The sequence below is a fragment of the Solanum tuberosum genome, unplaced genomic scaffold (genome assembly GCF_000226075.1).
Source record: "Solanum tuberosum cultivar DM 1-3 516 R44 unplaced genomic scaffold, SolTub_3.0 scf00499, whole genome shotgun sequence".
NCBI lineage: Eukaryota > Viridiplantae > Streptophyta > Magnoliopsida > Solanales > Solanaceae > Solanum > Solanum tuberosum.
The window spans coordinates 244,258-264,786 of record NW_006239418.1 but is presented as its reverse complement, the minus strand read 5'-3'; the positions used below and the strand labels follow the sequence as shown (position 1 = coordinate 264,786).

General features: G+C 33.7%; 2 pseudogenes; both read right to left on the bottom strand.

Annotated features, from left to right (window-relative positions):
• Positions 1-285: 285 nt before the first annotated feature.
• Positions 286-1,549, bottom strand: LOC102592092 (endoribonuclease Dicer homolog 2-like; annotated as a pseudogene).
• A 4,513-nt stretch (positions 1,550-6,062) lies between these two features.
• Positions 6,063-20,529, bottom strand: part of LOC102591760 (endoribonuclease Dicer homolog 2-like) — a 79,740-nt pseudogene continuing 65,273 nt past the window's right edge.

The window sequence follows — 20,529 nt, the reverse complement described above, 5'->3', positions numbered from 1 at the left end:
ATGTAAGGGCTAAGTCCCATTTTCGATACTTCTATGTCTAGATGGTGCATTGTGATGAAGTTAGATTCTATTTTTCATATATGAAGTGAAGTTGAACTTCCAAAGTAAAAGTTTTAAACTTTCCGTGATTTTATTCTATGATACATGTTATGACGAATGCTAAGGGCTTGTATAAGACCTCTTCGAGGTCAAATACGCCGGTAACGACTAGGGGGTGCTCTCGGGTCGTTACAGGTCTTATGCTTAGAAATGTAGTATCTTTATAGAAGCCAGTATCAACAAAGATCACACTCTAGCAAAGGACTTAATAATATCTCCAAGCACATTTGGGAAAGTAGTTTCACTCTCCCATTCAAACGTGGACACAAGATCCAATTTCTCAAAATCCTCAACTGTACAACATATATGTATTTGAATATTTGGCAAGGCATGAAGAATGTGCTTATGCATGCTAGCCTTAACTGCAGATTGAGCATAACATTCATTATTTACAAAAGTAGACGTCAAATAAGTAATTAGTCTAGGATTCAGTATCGAATATTTGAAATAGAGATGTGTTGTAATAACATAACCTAGCACTACATCTCCAAGAAATTCCAAGTGCTAATAACATCTTGGTATCTCAGGTAGCATGTAAGATCAGTGAGTGAGCACTTTAACAAGCAATGAAGGGTCATGAAACTTGTAATGTAGCAGTGATTTCCAAGTACCGTACATTGACTAGCTTCTCAGCATTCACGAGGAAGTGCCTTAAGTTCCTTAGGATAAGTGCATCAATAAAATCAATGTCCATCGCAATCCATTTCATAAATGATAAAGTTGCTACTTCCCCGCCTGAGCTGAGGTAGGCACCTATTAGTGCCTCAACCACATCAGCTACACTCTTGCTTATAATCTCCTACTTTACCCTACTATACTTTTTCACCGAAGGCAAACTCTTTGCCAAAGCTTTAAACTTGAGAATTATCATTAGGAATGAGCCCCATTTTATGATCGAATAGTTCATTATGGATAAATCTCAGAATTTTACGAGCACATCTAAGCTTGAACAATGTAGCATTGAAAATGATTTTATTTTTCTTAATGCTGAAAAGGCCTTCATGATGATTTTCATAAGTCTTAAACAGCTGTATACTGATAGCATCTTTGAGAAAAGAGTCTCCAAGTTACCCAAGTGATTCCAAATGAAACTTCTGGAGGCATTTCTTTGTTGTCATCACTTCCAAAACCTTAGTAGTTGGGATAAAAAGTTTTAGTTTGCAGTGATAAAAAAGAATTCTTTTCAATTTTATTCGGCAGGATTTCTTCCTCTATAAAGTCTAAAGGTTCTAGCACGGCAGATAGTTATTGGCGAAATAATCTTAACTTTGAGAATCTTATAAATTCTAAGGTATACACAAATGGCAGTGAATTTGTTTGGGTGAAGTGTAACAGATTCACTGCCATATGTGTATACCTTAGAATTCATAAGATTCTCAAGGTCAAGAATCTTTCGCCAATAACTATCTGTCGTGGTACAACCTTTAAACTTTATAGGGGAAGCAATCATGCTGAATAAACTTGGAAAGAAAGCTTTTGGATCACTACAAACTAAAACTTTGTATCCCAACTTCTAAGGTTTTGGAAGTAATGAAAACAAAGAAATTCCTCCAGCAGTTTCATTTGGAATAACTTGGGAAACTTGGAGACTATTTTCTCAAATGTGATGGTATACAACTGTTTAAGACTTATGAAAGTCATCACGAGGGTTTTCTCAGAATTAAGAAAAATAAAATCATTTCCAATGTTACACTGTGCAAGTTTGGATGTGCTCGTAAAATATTAAAATTTATCCGTAATGAACCATTCAATTTTAAAGCATGAATCATTCCTAATTCTCAAGTTCACTACTTTGATGTGGTTGTAGGCCAAGGAAAACGATTAGAAATAGTAAGAAGTAGTTGATGTGGTTGAGGTACTAATAAGTGCCTACCTCAACTCGTGTGGGGAAGTAGCGGCTTAATCATTTATGAAATGGATTTGGTTGCACATTGATTTTGTCGATGCACCTATGCCAAGACACTTCACTGTGTATGCTGAGAAGATAGTTAATGCCTGGTACTTTGAATCCCTGCTACATTACAAGATCCATGATCCTTCACTGCTTGTTGAAGCTCTAACTCAAGGATCATACATGCTACATGAGATTCCACGATGATATCAACGTTCAGAATTTCTTGGAGATGCAGTGCTAGATTATGTTTTTACAACACATCTCGATTTTAAATATTCGTACTGACACCATGTCTAATTACTGATTTGAGGTCTGCTTCTTTAAACAATGAAAGATATGCTCAATATGCAGTTAAGGCTGGCCTGCACAAGCACCTTCATCATGCCTTGCCAGATCTACAAAGGCACATATGTTGTACTATTGAGGATGTTTGAGAAATTGGATCTCGTGTGCATGTTCGTATGGGAGGCTGAAACTACTTTCTCAAAGGTGCTTGGAGATATTGTTGGGTCCGTTGTTTGTGCAATCTTTGTTTATTCTAGCTTCAATAAAGATATTAATACATTTCTAAAGATAAGACCTCTTCTGGGACTGTTGATTACACCTCAAACAATAAAACTCTAGCCAACAAGAGAGTTAAGTGAACTATGTAACCAGAAACATTATTTAAAAAAGAAATCAGTTTCTTTATGAGATAGGAACTCGACATTTGTAGACATCAAAATTGTGTGGGACTCTACCAGATGAGTCCAATTTCAGTTAGGATTCTTGAAAAGGACTCATAGCTTACACTATATAAAGGGTAATATATCCCTTAGAGAGGGATCTTGAAAATTTCATAAATTCATGAAATATTTACAAAGATATCAAGATGTGGGTGGAATGTTCTTGATAACCAAATTCTTCAAAAAAAAAGAAATCCACCAAAACCTCTTTACATGGATATCAAATAAAATTCATTTTAGCTGTAAATTATCCTACAAAAGAATCAAGAGAGGGACATAATTGTACCCAAACTGTTAATTAATAAAATATTCTTGTTTCGTCATATTTATATTGTGGTTGGAGTTAATTTTCCATATATAAGATTTGTTGCAAACAAATTTTTGTCTCCTAGAATCCTAACTAAAATTTATAATTTGTTTTGGGGTTTGATTAGTTCGATTGGAGTTGATTAATTGGTGCGAATTCATTCGACATTGAAGAAAAAAATGAATATTCATTGATCAAATCATTCACTCCGTAGTCAGATAGATCTTTTGTAGAAATTAATTAATCAGACGAGAATAAAGATCGATCAAGTGCCTTTGGGGTCATCTCATACCTTCAATCAGAGGCGAATCCAGGACTTCAAGAAAACGGGTGCACCATTGCTTTAGAAGTTCGTTTTTTTTTTTAAAACACCAGTGTTATTAGTTACTAAATTTTTTTGAAGTGAATTGTGGCTGACTGGGATTGAACTCAGGACCTTGGTGTTAAAATTTGGCTGTCAAACCAGTGAACCATCCAGCAACTTTAAGAACGGGTTCAACAAGTTTATTTAATATGTTCTTTAATAATTATACAAGTAATATATCGAGTTTAGTCGGAGGACCACGGGTTCGGGTGACCCAAATTTTACACATAAATTCGCCACTGCCTTCAATGTAATATTTATCTCCCAAAAGCATGGAGATGCACACACAAGATTTGTTGAAGTTTGACTTAAAATAATGAGAATGACCTCAAACAGTATAATAGGCATTGTTCATATATATATGATGACTAAATTTTAAATAATTAATAGGCTAGACTTTCCTTGGTGTTAGCTCACGGGTATTATTGTAACTAGCTTAGGTTAGTTTATCTATTATTATAAATAGTAGAAACTAGGGTTTATTTTAGGAGTTGGTTTTTGAATGAACATTTGATGTTTAGGCTTCTTTGTGAGTTTGAAGAAACCCTCATATCTGTTCAATTGAACCCTCTTGGTTACTTAGGTTAGTCTCCACTAGTATGAGTTCAATTTCTTTTCACCCTTAGATTTTATTCTAGTAATTAAATGTCTTTTAGTTGCTAGACCGTCATTTTTTACTTCTAAATCTCTGTCTTTTTTTCTGTTTCTTAATAGTATATTTTGTTTGCTTGATTGTGGTTCACTGTATTGTTCTTGCGTCTAGAATTACATCAATTGATATTTTTCCCTCTTCCTTTCTAGTTCTAAACCATGCTTTCTTGATTGTGATATTCGGTAAGTCTATCCTTCAAAGCATAAATAGAAGAAATCACCTACATTTTTGCCACCGCTGAAAATTGTACTTGATACCTCGTGGTTCTCAACTCACTTCCTTGATGACCAGGTAATGTTTTGATTGAATGCTAAAAAAATATATTTCTGATGCAAAAGGAATTTTCCTGTAGTGAACAATATATTAAATTGCCTTTTTATTATGTTCCATGAACCCTACTATTCTAGGTAGGTATTAATTGAATTTTGGTGCACCTCCAATCTGTGAAGTTCTTTATGTCTTCATGATTTAATTATTAGATTAAGGTAGTACGGGGATTGGAAGTATAATTTATACATGTCACTTGTACATCCATTCCTCCTCGCCCTGATCCAAAAAACCAAAAGAATTGACCCCAACTAGCTTAGAATTGACATGTAGTAGTTGTTTATATCAATATTGTTTGACAAATGCCTTTATCATAACTTCCACATAATTCCTAATAATGTAAACCTTTTATACTAGTATGATCAATATACTGCTAGCTTTGATATTCACTTAAATTTTATTTAACTTGGTTTTTAATTACTTAGCATTGGGTGTGCATGAGTTATTATTGTCCAGATACCTAATGCCAAGTGTCACTTGCCTTGGACTACAATGATCCATAGCTTATGTAAAAATATAGGACATAAAAGAAAATTTGTTAGCATTGTGTGTTGCACTGGGTGCGTAGGAGTTCTTATTGTCCAGATACCTAATGCAAAGTGTCACTTGGCTTGGACCATAGTGATCCATAGCCTATGTAAAAATTTTAGGACATAAAAGAAAAATAATAATCTTTTTTCTATATTAAAGTATTTGAGCGACTTATTAAATGTTGAGACATTTAATACTAGAATTTTGGTAATTTGAATGAGTATGATTTGCGTACATTGACAACAATGATATTGAAACCAAATTTAAACTTGTCCTAAGCTACAAAGCGTGTTGAGCTCGTTTAGGAGGATGTTCCCACTAACCGTGACTTTCCAAATTGTCACACTTTTCTTGAGGAAGGGTAATCATCTCATAGAGTTCCACAAAATTTTGGTGTTTATAAATGCCCCCTACTTCAAGGCTTGTCGGAGTATAAACTTGATACACTCAAAGGCGAGACTTGAAGTACCCACAAAAATGGGGTTTCTATCTTTGTGGTTTGTGGCTTCAGATTTTCATTTGATTTGTGAGAGAGGAGATGAAGGATAAATTGGCTCACACTGGGCGTGCCAATTTATTTGCAATATTTTTTCTCAAATACAAAAAATATATTGCAAACACATAATAAATAAAAAAGAATGATTTTATTCATAAAGATTGTGAGTACAAATATGTTTATTCCTTGATTCCTCTCTCTTAAGATTTCTCCGTGATTCAAGGGTTGTTAGTGTCACTCAAACTAAGGATGATGTGGACCTCCTTAGGATTTATTTGATCTCCGTGAAAGGGTTTTATGGATCTTGTTAAAATATTTGGTTGTCAATAAGAGTGCACCCACATCTTAATCACTTTATGAATATTTCATGAATATATGAAATTTTAGAGATGCCTATTCAAGGAAATATATTACACTTTATATATGTGTGAGCTAGAGTTTAGGGTAAGTAGTCTCCAAGAACCTTAAATGTAATTGGACACATCTTGTAGAGTCCCACATAATTTTATGTCTCAAATGTCAAATTCTTGTCGCATGAATTTTTTTTGGGTCACATAGTTCACTTAACTGTCTTGTTGGATAGAGTTTTATTATTTGATCGACTATTCGAGTAGAGGTCTTATGCTTAGAAATGTAGCATCTTTATAGAAGCCAGTATCAACAAAGATCACACTCTAGCAAGGGACTCAATAACATCTCCAAGCACATTTGGGAAAGTAGTTTCACTCTCCCATCCAAACGTGGACACAAGATCCAATTTCTCAAAATTCTCAACAGTACAAAATATCTGCCTTTGGAGATCTGGCGAGGCATGAAGAATGTGCTCATGCATGATAGCCTTAACTGCAGATTGAGCATAACATTCATCATTTACTTGAAATAGAGATGTGTTGTAACAACATAATCTCTATTTGAATCAGTCTTGGAATCAGTCTCGAATATTTGAAATAGAGATATGTTGTAACAACATAATCTAGCACTACAACTCCAAGAAATTCCAAGTGCTAAATGCATCGTGGAATCTCAGGTAGCATGTAAGATCCGTGAGTATAATGGACAAGTAAAGATGGACGGAGGGAGTATTCCCTATACTGAAAATAAATGTTTCATTTTACTTGTTCATTGTCACTAATCAAGATAGTGTTTTTATGCTACCCATAATATTAAATAACCACATAAAATAGTAGAGTATTAGTCAAATTTTAAATTTTCAGAGCACTAATAATAAGGTTAGTTTAACACTTTCTTGTTCAGTTTTACTTGTGTACTATATTCTAAAATTTATTTTCATTCAATATATTCAGATTCTTCTCAGAATAATGTGGTTCCTAGTCCTGCTATGAGTGTGGTGAGTCAGGAAAAATCAATAGAGATTGCTTTAGACTTAGAGCGGGAGACCGACATTAACAGTGTTTTGTAAAGCGGTCACTTCATTTCTATTTTTATAAAAATAAAAATTGACAATTTTATTTTAAAAAAAGAAGTGAGTAAAATTTCCAAATTCAGCTTGGAAAAAATGAACAATTTCATAACAAAACACTAATATGGTAAAAAAATAAAATATGTTATTTTAAGAAACGTGAATACAACTTTTTTCGTTTTGCCACATTCGCATTAGCTGGTCTTGATTCATTTAATTCATATTTGACCAAATAAGATTTTTACCAAATATAACCACTACTAATTAATGCAAGGTATGCCCATTTTAAGAAGAAAAAAATGGATTATAAATTTACCAAGTGATTTAGTTACTTTGAAAAACTCTAAACCTTCTTTAGAAAATGGAGAAAGTTGAAGAAGATATGGTGTTGGCATGTTCAGTGTGTCGCCATGGATTAGAAAAATTGGGAAATGGTGGCTGCCGAATTCTCAGATTCCATTTCCAAACGATTTCGATGTATTCTTCAATATACCCCTGTAGAATGTCAGGTCAAGTACGAAAGTTTAAAAGGGCATTTTAAGAGTCTATATCAGACAAATTTTATTGAAGAAGAAGATGATGAAAGTGGATTCATAAATTTGATGGCAGATAAACTTACAAAGACTTATAGAGATTATTGGACAAAGCAAGTCAAACTAGGAGATACTCCAATTCAGTATGATTTATCTTTTTCATAACTCCCTCTTTTTTCCCTTTCCATGTTTTTTACTTATGATATTTGAAGAATTATGCGTTTTCACTAATTTTTTGTTTGATCCACATTTATATGATGATTTCTGCAAAAACAAAATTATCTAGGAGACACAAAATATATTCAAAGATATATATCTTTTCTAAAGCTTAGGAATTGGGGCATAAATAAAGTATCACTAATTGGTATAATCTACACTAAAATATTTCATTTTTTTTTCAAATAAAGTGTTCTTGATTCCAATTTTATCATTACTACAAAAAAAGGAAGAGAAAAGAATAACCACTATCACTAAACATCAAAACTACATTGTTAATATATTTAGGACAAAATGTCAAATAATATTATTAGCTATATACTTTTTAACGACGAATTTCATAACTAATTAATGTTTTTCCTTATAAAAATCACTAATTGATAGTTAGCTTTGATGATTGGCCCCATATAATTATTTATTAGTTTTGTACTTTTATTGTCCAAATTAATGTTTGTAAATTTATTTTTTTGGTACACTGAAAAATAACTAAAAAGGATAAAACTAAATTTTGATAAGTAAAATTGCTTAAATCTTCCAAAAGAAAAAACTTCATATTATTGATGGCGTCTTTCAAAACCAAAAATTCTTATTTATTTTAAAATATAAAACAAAATTGAGGTTAGGGAAATGTAAAATGGAGAAGGGGATTACAAGGTAGGAGTTGAACCCTCAACTAATAAATTAAAAATTTAAGCTAGTAAAAAAATAAAGCTACTAAGATTCTCCAACAAGCAATTCTTTGTATGTTAGGATCTTTATTTCTCAAAGAGTCTGTACGATTATTTGTCATCTCTCTTCAAATCCATATTTTATTCTTCTTGATGGTTTCTATCAAGTGTTTATAATTTTCACCAATAGCCATATGAGGCTGAAATTATATATCCACTATTTTTTTTACAAATCTGACAACAAAATGGTAATCTAATTACTGATATCTTTATTTATTTTATGTTTATGTAGGAAAAAATCTCCAAATATTTTCAAACAGGAAGCTGAAGAAAGAATAAAGTTAAATGAGGAAAAGGTAATGATAAATCTAATGAAAAGATGGAGAATATTAATCAAGATTTCATAAACTTCCTTAATGTGGTGAGATCTCACAAGCATTGTTGTCTTTTTTAATCTCGACTTCCCAGTTAGGTAAATACATTGCTAATCTATATATTGTGGTTTGTTATCCTCATATTTTAAATCTCGATTTCCCATGTTCTTTCCTCTTTTATCTATTATGAAAAAGAAATAGTATTTTCTTAATTGAAACATGATTAGCTTTAAAGTTTACATCTTTTTATCTTTAAAGACATATTTAATTTGGCTTAACACAAAACATAGAATTCTGAAACTTGTGGTCTTAAATACATTGTAATATTTGTGTGACTATAAAACTTCTGACTAATGATAAAATAGAAATTTTATAGCTTGATTATTTTTAAATATAGACATATGCCATTTATTTTTAACAGATTGATAATAAAATAGTGCTACAATCGGAAAGAAGGGAGTATCTGACATGTTTAATACCAAAGGTCATTTTTTTTTTTTCTAAACTCGCTGTGAGGTCAAATTTATAGTATAATCATCATAAAACATGGATTATATATATTCCTTATTAGTGCTAATGTTTATATTTTTTAAGGAAGATCTATATTATTTTAAACAAATTAAGCAGCATATGGATTTACAGATTATTCAAAATAAGGTAGAGCAAGATGTTTATTCGAACGTGAAAATCACCAGCTTATTTAGAGATCTCTTGTTGATTTTCAACAATGCCATTGTTTATTACCCAAATGAAACTCTTCAGTATTCTATCGCGCTAGAACTCAGAGCCAATATTATGAGAGAAATGGGTAAGAAACCCCTATTTTGTCGCAAAATTGTGTGTGGATTACCTGCAGCATGTAACCCAATGTTGGCCAACCAAAAATTGGAGAAAAGGGCATACAAGGCATGTAACAAAGCTCAAGAAGGTGAGTCATCAGCCAGGAGGAGCGTGAGAGTGAGAAATAAGTTGGCTTGCGAATTCAAGAACGATCCGGATTATGATTACAAAGGGCAACAAAGAAGAACAACAAAAAAGAAGAAGAATATTTTGGGAATAATGAGTGAAGCTTACTAAGAGGTGGTCGAGTTTATATGATTTTTAGGTGTATTAAATTTCTTTTGTTTCGTTGTTCTGGTAATATTTCACAGTTTATTATCAATGTAGATTGTAGACTATAATTAATATCCTAACCCTCGTCATACGTTTTTTTTATCTCTAGGTTTTATGGTTTTCATCAACCTCTTGTGTTAGCAGAACGTTGGGAGTAATTGCCTCTTTTTAGTGATTGAATGTGGTCAGCCATGACCATAACTTCTTATTGAAACTCTATTATTTCACTCATTATTCTACCTTTTTATGCCTTGTAACTCATGCAACCTTGTTTTAGGCCATTTATTTACCTCATAATCTTCCTATTCATTACAAGGAAGAATTCTCCCCTTCGGTAAATAGTGATGATCTTACTTTGTTTTTGTGTATAAGAAAATATAGAGTGCATAAAATTGAGTAAAAAGAGAAAGTTCTTATTAGTTGAAGGGGGGTGTTTTTTTAATGAGCTTTTGACTCAACTCTTGTCCAGTGTATGTTGAGTTGTACTTTGTGGTCGGGCTTTGTTGTATCCTAGAGGGAACAAGTCAAGAGGATTACTACTGGACTGATGAAAAGATTTATTATCGTGGGCTTGAATCTTCTTTAAAAGAGTGAGATATCCATGTCTCATCCTGAAGATAAAGTTTTTTCTTCAGTTTATTTTCAATTGTAATTTCACCAACAAAAACTATTTGATTTTCCCATATAAATTATATCATCCTGTAATTTTATTTTTTAAAAAAATCTGTACTATTTGATCAATCAAAGTACATCTACGAGTAAATCTAAATCTGTTTTCTTGATTTCTATTTTTGAATCGTGTGTCTAGTAGAAGCAACATTTTTATCACACAAATATATGTGTAAAATCTGTGTACACCTTAGCCTCCTCAAACTCACTTGTGAGATTATACTGAATATGGTATTCACTAATAAAAAGACCTGACTTCAAAAGAGGTATGAATAAACTCATCTTTTGAATTGAGGATCAATAAGAAATAACCTCTTTATCTCGAAAAGGTAAGGGTATGATCTGTGTACATCCTACCTTCTTATATTGAATATGTTGTTCGCTACTAAAAAAGGCCTCAATCAATCTAAAAAATCCGACTTCAAAAGTGGTATGAAAAAACTGACCTCGCGAAATCAATTCTTTAAAAAATAAAATTCAAAACACAAAAGAAAACGAGAGAAAACTATTTGTTCAATTTTCAGTCATAAACCATAGTGATTTTTGCACCCCCCCCCCCCCCCCAAATTCAACTTAAACTTTGCACCTAATTGACCCACCAACTCATTTAATGAGGACGAGGGAGGGGGTAAGGGGGTAATGAGTTCCCCCTCCCTGTGGTTGGAATTTCAAAAAACAATGGGGCTAAAATTTTGCAAAAAGAGGTAATTTTTTTAAATTTATTTCAGAATTTTGATGGTAAAAAAACTAAGATTTTTTATATATTCATTGTTTCATGTTTTAATTTTGATGGATTTGTTGTCAAAAGCTTGTATAGCAAATTTTCAAAAAGAAAAAAACTATATTGATATGGTGAAACTTCAAATTTGGGTACCCATTGTTTAGTCTGTCTTGATCCAATCCATCTCAACAATAATAACATTTGGGAGGGCTAATCACCACCCGAATTGCCCCATCTATTCTATTGAGAAGGATGTGGGTTTCTAACCTCGGTACAAACACGAGGAGTACTCTATGATAATGTGTCTTGAATGATCCACACATTCTTGACTGTCCTACTTCTAAGATATAAAGTTATAAATCAACCACACATTCGCTAGATCGCTCATTTCACCTAAATTTAGTGAGTTTTCTAGTTTGACGCATCTTGAGTTGTCGCATTCATATTCTTCATGTCTAATCCCTTCAGTTTATGACTTGGACATGAGTGATTGTAATCTCTCGGGGCTTATTCGTAAACCTCTATGGAATCTCACCACCATAGAGGCTTTGGACCTTGGTAATAACCATCTTGAATGACCAATTTCCGATTTCTTTAGATTTGGAAAGCTCAAGGACTTATCAGTTGGAAATAACAACTTCGGTGGCCAACTTGAGTTCTTATCCTATAACAGAAGTCATATACACAACTTGAATGGCTAGATTTTTCATCCAATTACCTAACCGGTCCAGTTCCATCCAATTATTGGAGATCTCATTGGACTTCGTGGGTTGAACTTATCTCATAATGTCTTGGAAACTCATATACCAGCGACATTGCAAATTTATTTGTTCCCGAATCATTAGATCTCTCATCTAACAAAATCATCTGAGAAATTCCCCATCAACTTGCGTCCCTCACATTTCTTGAAGTCTTTAGATCATTCAATCGAACTATATGTGCCATCACTAAAAACATTGTATTTCAGGCAATTCTTTGCCAACTAGTAACTAGTCCCAATAAAATACTATATATTTTGATTTAAATTTGTTCCCTTTTAACCCATTTCGAGTATATCGCCTTGGTGCGACCGTGGAGGATGTGATGGCTTCCACATAGACCCCAATATTCTTAATGCTTCTATTACCATGTTTGGTGCCATGAAATCCACCAGATGTACGATCACGATCTCCTATTTGAAAGTTTAATCCTTTTTGGAGTATATCATCTTGGTGTGATCATGGAGGATGTGATGGCCTTCACATAGACCCTTATACTCTCAATGCTACTACTACCAGGTTTTGTGCCATGAAATCCACCAAATGTACGATCATCTCCTATTTGAAAGTTGAACTCTTTTAAGTAGATCTTAATTTTCCATGTATGTGTGCTTCAGTTATATATGACTAAAATGCATACAAAATGGGCCAAAATTTCAGTCTTGTTTGTCTTTTTTTTAATGGAATCAATTAGGTGAGGTGCATAGGGCTAGTTTTTCAATTAATAAATAAAAGTGGACCTAAAAGAGAATAGTACCAGCAACGGGATCTAGACTTCTTTACTAATTCTAATGAGGTAACGAACCTCTACTAATTAACAAGCATGAAGAATATAAGAGCTAGAAAAAACTAGGTACTCTATGATCATTATAGTGTTTATAATAAACTCTATGATGGTGTTATAAACGAGGATGCTTAAGTAATCCAAAAATAGAAAAATTAAGAATAAAGTTGAGTTATCAACCCCACAGTTCATTTTATATATGTATGAACTTAAAAAGATGTCTTGCCCGTCTAACTTAACACTTCTTTTATTTCGTCTTCATCATCAAATCTGTCCAACAACTCTTGACAGCTCATCACTTCTTCTTGAATTTATTGGATGTTGTTGACACTGTTGTATGATTTTGTTCTTCTAGTCACATTGGTAAGTGACTTTTAGAACAAATTCCTCCATCACCTTACCATCCCAACTATGTCACATTCCATGTGTCATCCTTTTAGTTTTGAAGCTTCCTCTCCTTTGTTGCCTAGGTGAAAGACCCCATCCTTGGCCACCTTATCAAAGTGTATGTCCAGCATATAATCCTCAACATCACCATAGAACATTTCATTGCCCAAGTTAATACCATAAACTGTTGTTGGACTTATAATGACTGAAACTACAACTCCTAGCTTATGACTCTTTGTCAATTCTTCAATCCACAACAAGCTCCTCAATTTGACCAGGTCCGTCACACTTTGGACATCGCCACCGGGATCGTTGAGGCCCTGAAAGAAAATATGTGTCCACTATTAGTCAATGGAACAGGTCCTTGACAGAATATCAGTGCGGAAAGTAAACAAATCAAAGTAAAAAACAAAACGGGAGCTTACATGGAAACCCCCTTGCTCAAGAGAGGATAAAACCACGACATGTCACATAGGATTTCAACACAACTCCATTATCATCAAAAGGATCAAAGATTCAGATTACAAACTCTAGTAATCTAGGAATTAACCTCTTAATCCCTTCCCCCTTAATGTAGCAACTATGTTACTCAGTTCAGAGCAGCAACTCTATGGCTCACTAGACCAACTAACTCTAGTCGATCTAGAATTTAAGAGCCAGACATAGCTAACTCTAGCTATGATACAAAATGATGAGGATTGAAACTGATCTAATTCCTTTATAACTTAGGAATAGATCTTACAAGAATAAACACAGAAATATGAAGCATAATAACAACTAAGAACAAAGATAACTCTATTAGGTCTCGCTGTTGTTCTTTGAGAAATATTTCACTCAAGAAAGGCTTTTGCTTTTGTTAATTTCAGGATGCAAAAACTATGTTGTATCATTGGAGAAGAGACTTATATAAGATAGACAAAAAAAATCTTGAAGCAATGCCATTGGCTGAGAGTACTGTTGCTCAGCAAACAGACGTGCACCAACCACAACAGTGACACTGTTGCAACTTTTAGACAATTGTCCTTTTCAAGTAACGGAACTCTTAGTCTCACCTGGGATCTGGTTACCTATTAGATCCCAAAGTTTGTTAAATCATAAAAACTTCCGAGTTAGCTCAAAATAACATTTTCTCCTTTTTTGAGGATGACAAACTTACTCAACTTCTTCTCATTTTCATCAGTTCCCCATATCAGCATGACCATGTCCTCTTCAAAAAACTACTAACAGATCTCATACCCTTAACAATTTCCCCCCTTTTGACGTCATAAAAAGAGTTAAAGCAGTAAACCAAGTTAACAGAAATGCAGTTCAAAAAAATTCATGGCCGCTTGGACAACACTAAGCATAAGTAAAAGATGGATAAAGTAATGAGACAAGTCAGCAACAACAAGGTCATTTTCATTCATAATCAAAGAGGAACATACAAAACATTCCAATTAACATTACAAACAAGATCGAGGACAATACCCACTGAGTTTCAATGAACAAAAGAGAAATGAAGGGACTTATATTGGAACTTAGGAGGAAGGAGGCTTGGAAGAAGGGGTTTGAAAGAGTAGGGATAAGCGAGCATCTACCTCAACATGGTTCTTTAGAAGTATCTCATTGAGCTCAACATTTTGGTTTCCATGAATTCATTTTGAACTTTCAAGGAGGCCAATTTTTCTCCACCTGGTCCCTCTATTTTTGCTAATTGCACCTGAATATGCAGGCAAGCAATCTCTGCATTCCCATTGGCCAGTGTTACTACTATGGATTCCAACTCATGTTTGAGTTGCTCATGTTCAATCAATAGTTCAGACTCCTTGCTCTTGTTCCCTGCCTTTCCTTCAACACTTTCACACTCAATAAGAGTGTTCAAAGATATAGTTTACTTCACAGTGCCTCTTACTCCATGTTCAAAGGTAATTTTAAAGTTTTTGAACACCTTTGTTAGCAAATACTCATAGCACATGCCATGTTTGCCATATTTAACAAACATGGTATTGTGTATATGCTCCAGCATGATGGCAGGGAGATTGACTAACTCAATTGTGCTCAAGGCTCAATAAGGAACAAGTCCGCCTTAGAGGAAACAATTCTCTTTTCACACTTAGGCAACACCGCCTTATTGATAAACTCAAAGAACAATTGATACTTATTTTTGAGATACTCTGAAGGAATACCTTCATAACTTTGATTGAGAAGTTGCTAATTTCCTGAACAAATTCCTTTGATGGGGACTTTTCAACAATTGTCTGGATTCCTTCCCTTGGCACTTGCAGAATTTTCCCCAAAATCTCCTCATTCAAGTGGAACCGCAATATGCCTACTTGAGTATTTGGGCTCCCATATTCAGTAAATACCATCTTGTAGAAGAATTACCTCACTTATGATTCATGCAGTACAAGCACATGTTCTGTAAAAAAAAATGTGTCCAGCTTTGTATCATTACAGCATCAACCAGGCTTCTTATCCCTGGCTTTGTATTTATTTCAAGATCAAACACACTTCCATTGAGAACTTTCGGAGTTCTCAAGATCTTGATCCTTTCCTCCTTTGTCAATTCCTTCTCATCCTTCCTTTTCCTTCCAGATGAACTTGGTCCCTTGTCAGACTCATAATCTGGACAGGATTCCTACATTTTCCTCTTCACAGTTTCTTTTTTCCTTCCCTTTGTAGGCAACCTTTTTCCTTTCCTTCTGATTCATTCTTCTATTGTGCTTGACGCTTTCTTATCCTTGGTTTTTGGTAGGCTTTTTCTTTGGTGCCTCCCATCTTCTCTTCTCAACTGGAACAACAACATCTGCATACACCGTCTCACTTTCTTCCTTATCTTTTAGAATTGTCAACCAGATTCACATCAGGAACCTAGTCTTCATCAATAATAGAATGTTTCCTTTTTCTCCGGTTCTCCGTAGTTCAAGTTTTTCTAGACTTCATCGTATCACCCAGAGTGGTTCCCCTTGTATGATAAGGACTTGGTTTCACACTTTGCTCCTCAATTACTTTTTCCTTTCCTTTTGAAAACGGAACTCATTTTCTTTGCAATTTCCACCGTAAAGGTTGATCATTCTTATTTTCACCCTTATCAGTATCATCAGAAGCAACAGCTAAACCAGTGCCTAGTTCTGATCAAATCTGGGTGGAGAAACCAAACCAAGAGAGTTAGAGCGAACACAATGTGATCTTCCTTGAAATAGAGTTTTGCAGTTAGTCTTCAATATATTGGTGTGTGTCTTGACTTGTAGATTGAGATCACAATGTGATCTTCCTTGATCAGAATGTGATCTTCCTTCATCTGCTTTCCTATCTTGGTCGTCTGATTTTGCTTCTTCTTTTTTGGCTTCATACGATCCGATGTGGTATCTAGTTAGATTGATATCTGTCAATTGTTTAGATTGATTTGATTTAATTAATCTATCTCCTTGGGTGATGCTGCTTATCAGTCTCAAAATCTTGCTCCTTGATTTCATGCGATAAGAATTCAGTTTGTCATTATGCAAAATATCTCAAGTTAACACTTGTATCATCCCTCATCTCAGTAAGACTTTCAATAACCCACTCATCACTTGTAGCAAGAATATTCGACCTTATGATTTTACCTTCCAACAGATCTCCGTCGAAGTTTTGTTTAGATAGGGCGGGAAGAACATAACCAGGTTGGATCACAATAGGGTCAGAGGCTTATTTCACAGACTGAACCTTTGAGTGAATAGATCCCCCAAGAGAAGATTTTTGAGATGCATTTAGATCTAGGATAGGAGAACAAACATGGGAGGTCATTTTCAAAGAGGGTTCACCACATGTGAGACTAGACCCTTAGTGGTTGGGGGTTAAAGATTCTTCTTCTAGGGGTTGAAGGAACTTCAGTAGCAGGTGCAGCTTTTTGTTCGATAGGAGGCATGGTCGAAGTAGGGGGGGTTATGAAGAGGGTTTGTCTATCTGATTAACAAACAAAGAGGAGTCGATTGGAAGCAAATTTGAATTTTGGGAGAGATTGAAGGAAATGGAGAATATAAAAATTACTGAAAGGGTGTAAGATCTCCCGAAAGGAAATGTTGTTTGGTATTCAATGAGGGACAATAGTCAGATACCTGGATGACTGCCACATGGCAATTGTAATGGTTCTCTTAAGTAATTTAAATGTTGTGTTAAGAATTCTAACCTTCGAGAAAGGACTAGGTCCCCCCATATAATTTGGATGTAACTACCCAGATCTGTCCTGACCTCCCTTTTCCATCGGCATACTCACCTTGTGTGTATACCTACAAAAGGTATGAGACTGAATTTACTAAAACATGCATATCTTAAAAATGAGGATACATGCTCTCTTTTTATAGTCATGTACGGGTTGATTTCTTCATACATGATCCACTCATTCAAGTTTCAGCATCCCCAACTTTAATCTGTTTTGTTTTTTTCTTGAACAGGTCCCTACTCAGAGCTTTCATGAGAATATCAACAACTTGATCTTCAGTCTTGCAAAATTGCATACTAATGTTTCCCTTTTTAACAATTTGATTCTTAGTCATATTGAGAGCACTTGTATTTTCCCACAGGAGAGGAATACTGTGAGTAACCACTCCAAAGTCTCCAAGTTGCTGCCCATAAGAGTTGTGCACAACAAGCTGCTATTGTTACATACTTTGCCTCAGCTATTGAAAGGATAATTTTTTTTTCTTTTTTAGTTACTTAGGAGATAAGAGATGCGCCCAGAAAATGAGTCATTACTGAGGTGCTCTTTCTATTAACTTGATACCCAGCATAGTCTGCATCAACATATCCTACCAAATCAAATGAGTCTTCTGATGGATAGAATAGAACCGGGTCCCTGTCTTCTTCAAATATCTTAGAATCTTCTTTGCAGTTCTCTTACAAGATTCCTTCGGATAAGCTTGGAATATTGCACACATTCCGACATTGAACACAATATCACGTCTGCTTGCAGTTAGATACTCTGTCTCACTGATTTTTATCCTAGAGTGACACTTATTCTGGATGAAGAACTCTCTTGTGCTACCACGACTTGATGTTGAAGGTTAGCTTGGTTTGCTCATCAAAACTAAAACATGAAAAAATGAACATCCATCTCATTTTTGTTACTATCAAAATTTTGAAAAAACAAAGTAATAACTACCTCTTTTTCCAACATGTCGTATGTTGTGCCTGATGAAAGCATTTGGGTTTCTGCTGAAAGATGTTCATGGAAACTAAAGATTTTTTGGGGCGTTTGGGGTTTGTTTCTGATGATTACCTCAGAACGGATCCACCACTTGTTAGAATTGAGAACATGTTTGAACAAGTCCAATCTAACCTTCCTGGGGCACCAAAATTTCTGTTTGTTTTTTCTTCCCGAGTGGAAAAATTAGGGCATATACAGTTAATATAATATACTCGTTCTCTTGATTAGTAGCTAACCTTGTTAAATCTACCTTATTTCAACATCGAGTTAGCTACTAATCAAAAGAACAAGTACATTATACTAACCGTATATGCCACAATTTTTCCGCTCATGAAGCAAAACAAGCAGAAATTTTGGTGCTCTAGGAAACTTAGATTGGACATGTTCAAACATTTTCTCAACTCGAACAAGTCGTGGATCCCTTCTGAGGTAATCATCAGAAACAAACCCCAACCCCCCAAAAATAGTCTTCAGTTTTCATGAACATCTTCCACCAAAAACCCAAAAGCTTTCATTAGACACAACATAAGACATGTTGGGAAAAAAGTAGTTTTTACTTTGTTGTTTTAAAATTTTGATAGTAATAGAAATGAGATGGATGCTCATTGTTTCATGTTTTAGTTTTTAAGAGAAAACTTTTCTTCTATGACATCCGTCCCTTTGTTGGTCTATAAGTTGCCTTACCTAGCACATGATCGAATAGTTCCCATAAGATTTCTAAGGACCGTCGTAATTTTAAAGTAATATATATATATATATATATATATATATATATATATATATAAGCAATAAATTTTAACAAATGTAGTTTAATTTACAATGGAACAACTCAATGTCCAAGACAATACATATAAAATACAAGACACTGACTCATTCGTTTTATCTTTTTAAATCATATTTTTGGTAGAATATGTTATAGGCAAAGACAAGGCATTTTAACCAGTAGAGGTGACACTATTTTGCTTCTTCATTCAATTTAAGTATTATGGAAATAGCTCAGCAGTCAAGAGGAGACATACTAATGCAACTAAGAGAATAAGGATGTGTTTCTTTATTTTATTCAATTCATTATTGCATTAATTCTCTTACAATGAATGGCTTAAATTATGTGATGGTGACTTTGATTCCATGCAAATCTCATTTTGGCATTCAATGATTTTTCTTCTTCTTTGCCCTTGTGTTCACCTATATATCGATGGTTCAATTATTATATTGTGACTAATTTATTAAAGATGTTAACTGAGATCTGCAATTCATTTTAAGTTTATTTTTTCTTTTCTCTTTCTAGTTCTAATAAATTTTGGACGACTAGTAACAAGATCAACAAAAGCTTAGTTTTTTTTCTATTCTCCATTTTCTTTAGTTATCCCTCAATTGTATTAGCTAAATACAATATATTATTGCAAGTCTTCACATCTCACACAAACACAAACAAATGGGTACATAAACATATATTTGATTCCTCTTGGCAGAAAATGTGTGTTCACACTTTTTTTTCCTTCTTGATTTTGTGGTAAAATTAATTTTTTTCATATGTTCGATCTTAAATTTTGATTTGTTGTCCATATATATCAGTGTTAGTGTCTGTGTTTTCATAGTTTTGTATGCATATATACTCAGTCTAATTAAATTTGATTTAAGCAAAGCGTAACAATGATTGAACAAAAGATTTCTCCTTTTTATAGTCATAATTCATCAACGAATTAATACAAATAAAAAAAGAGGAAACATGTTGTCCAATCATTGTTTGTTTTGCTTAATTCAAATTTAATTACTTTGAGTATATATCCATACACAACAATGAAACACGGACACTAAAGTGTTGATACAAGTGTCCAACAAATCAAAATCTAAGAATGAACATAAGAAAAAAAATCAAATTTACCACATAGTCAAGGTGGCAAAAAGTGAGAACAAACATTTTCTATGCCAAGAGAAATCAAATATACGTTTGTGTATCCTTTTGTGTTTGTTTCTATGAGATGTGAACACTTGCAGTAATTTACCGTATTTAGATGAATATAATTGGGAGATAAAGATTGAAATAAAATAAAATAGAGAACAGAAAAAACAAACTTTTGTCAATTTTGTTACTAGACTTCCAAAATTTATTAGAACTAGGAAAAAAGATAAGGAAAAAGAAACCAAAAAAGAATTGAAGATCTAAGTTAGCATGTCTAATATAATAAAGAGATGCCAATATGCTAATCAAACCATCAGAATATTGGTGAACTCAAGAACAAACAAGAATTTTTTTTATTTAAATGCCAAAATATGATTGAAAATAGAATCAAACTCACTATTACATAAACTAAGTCCTTCATTGT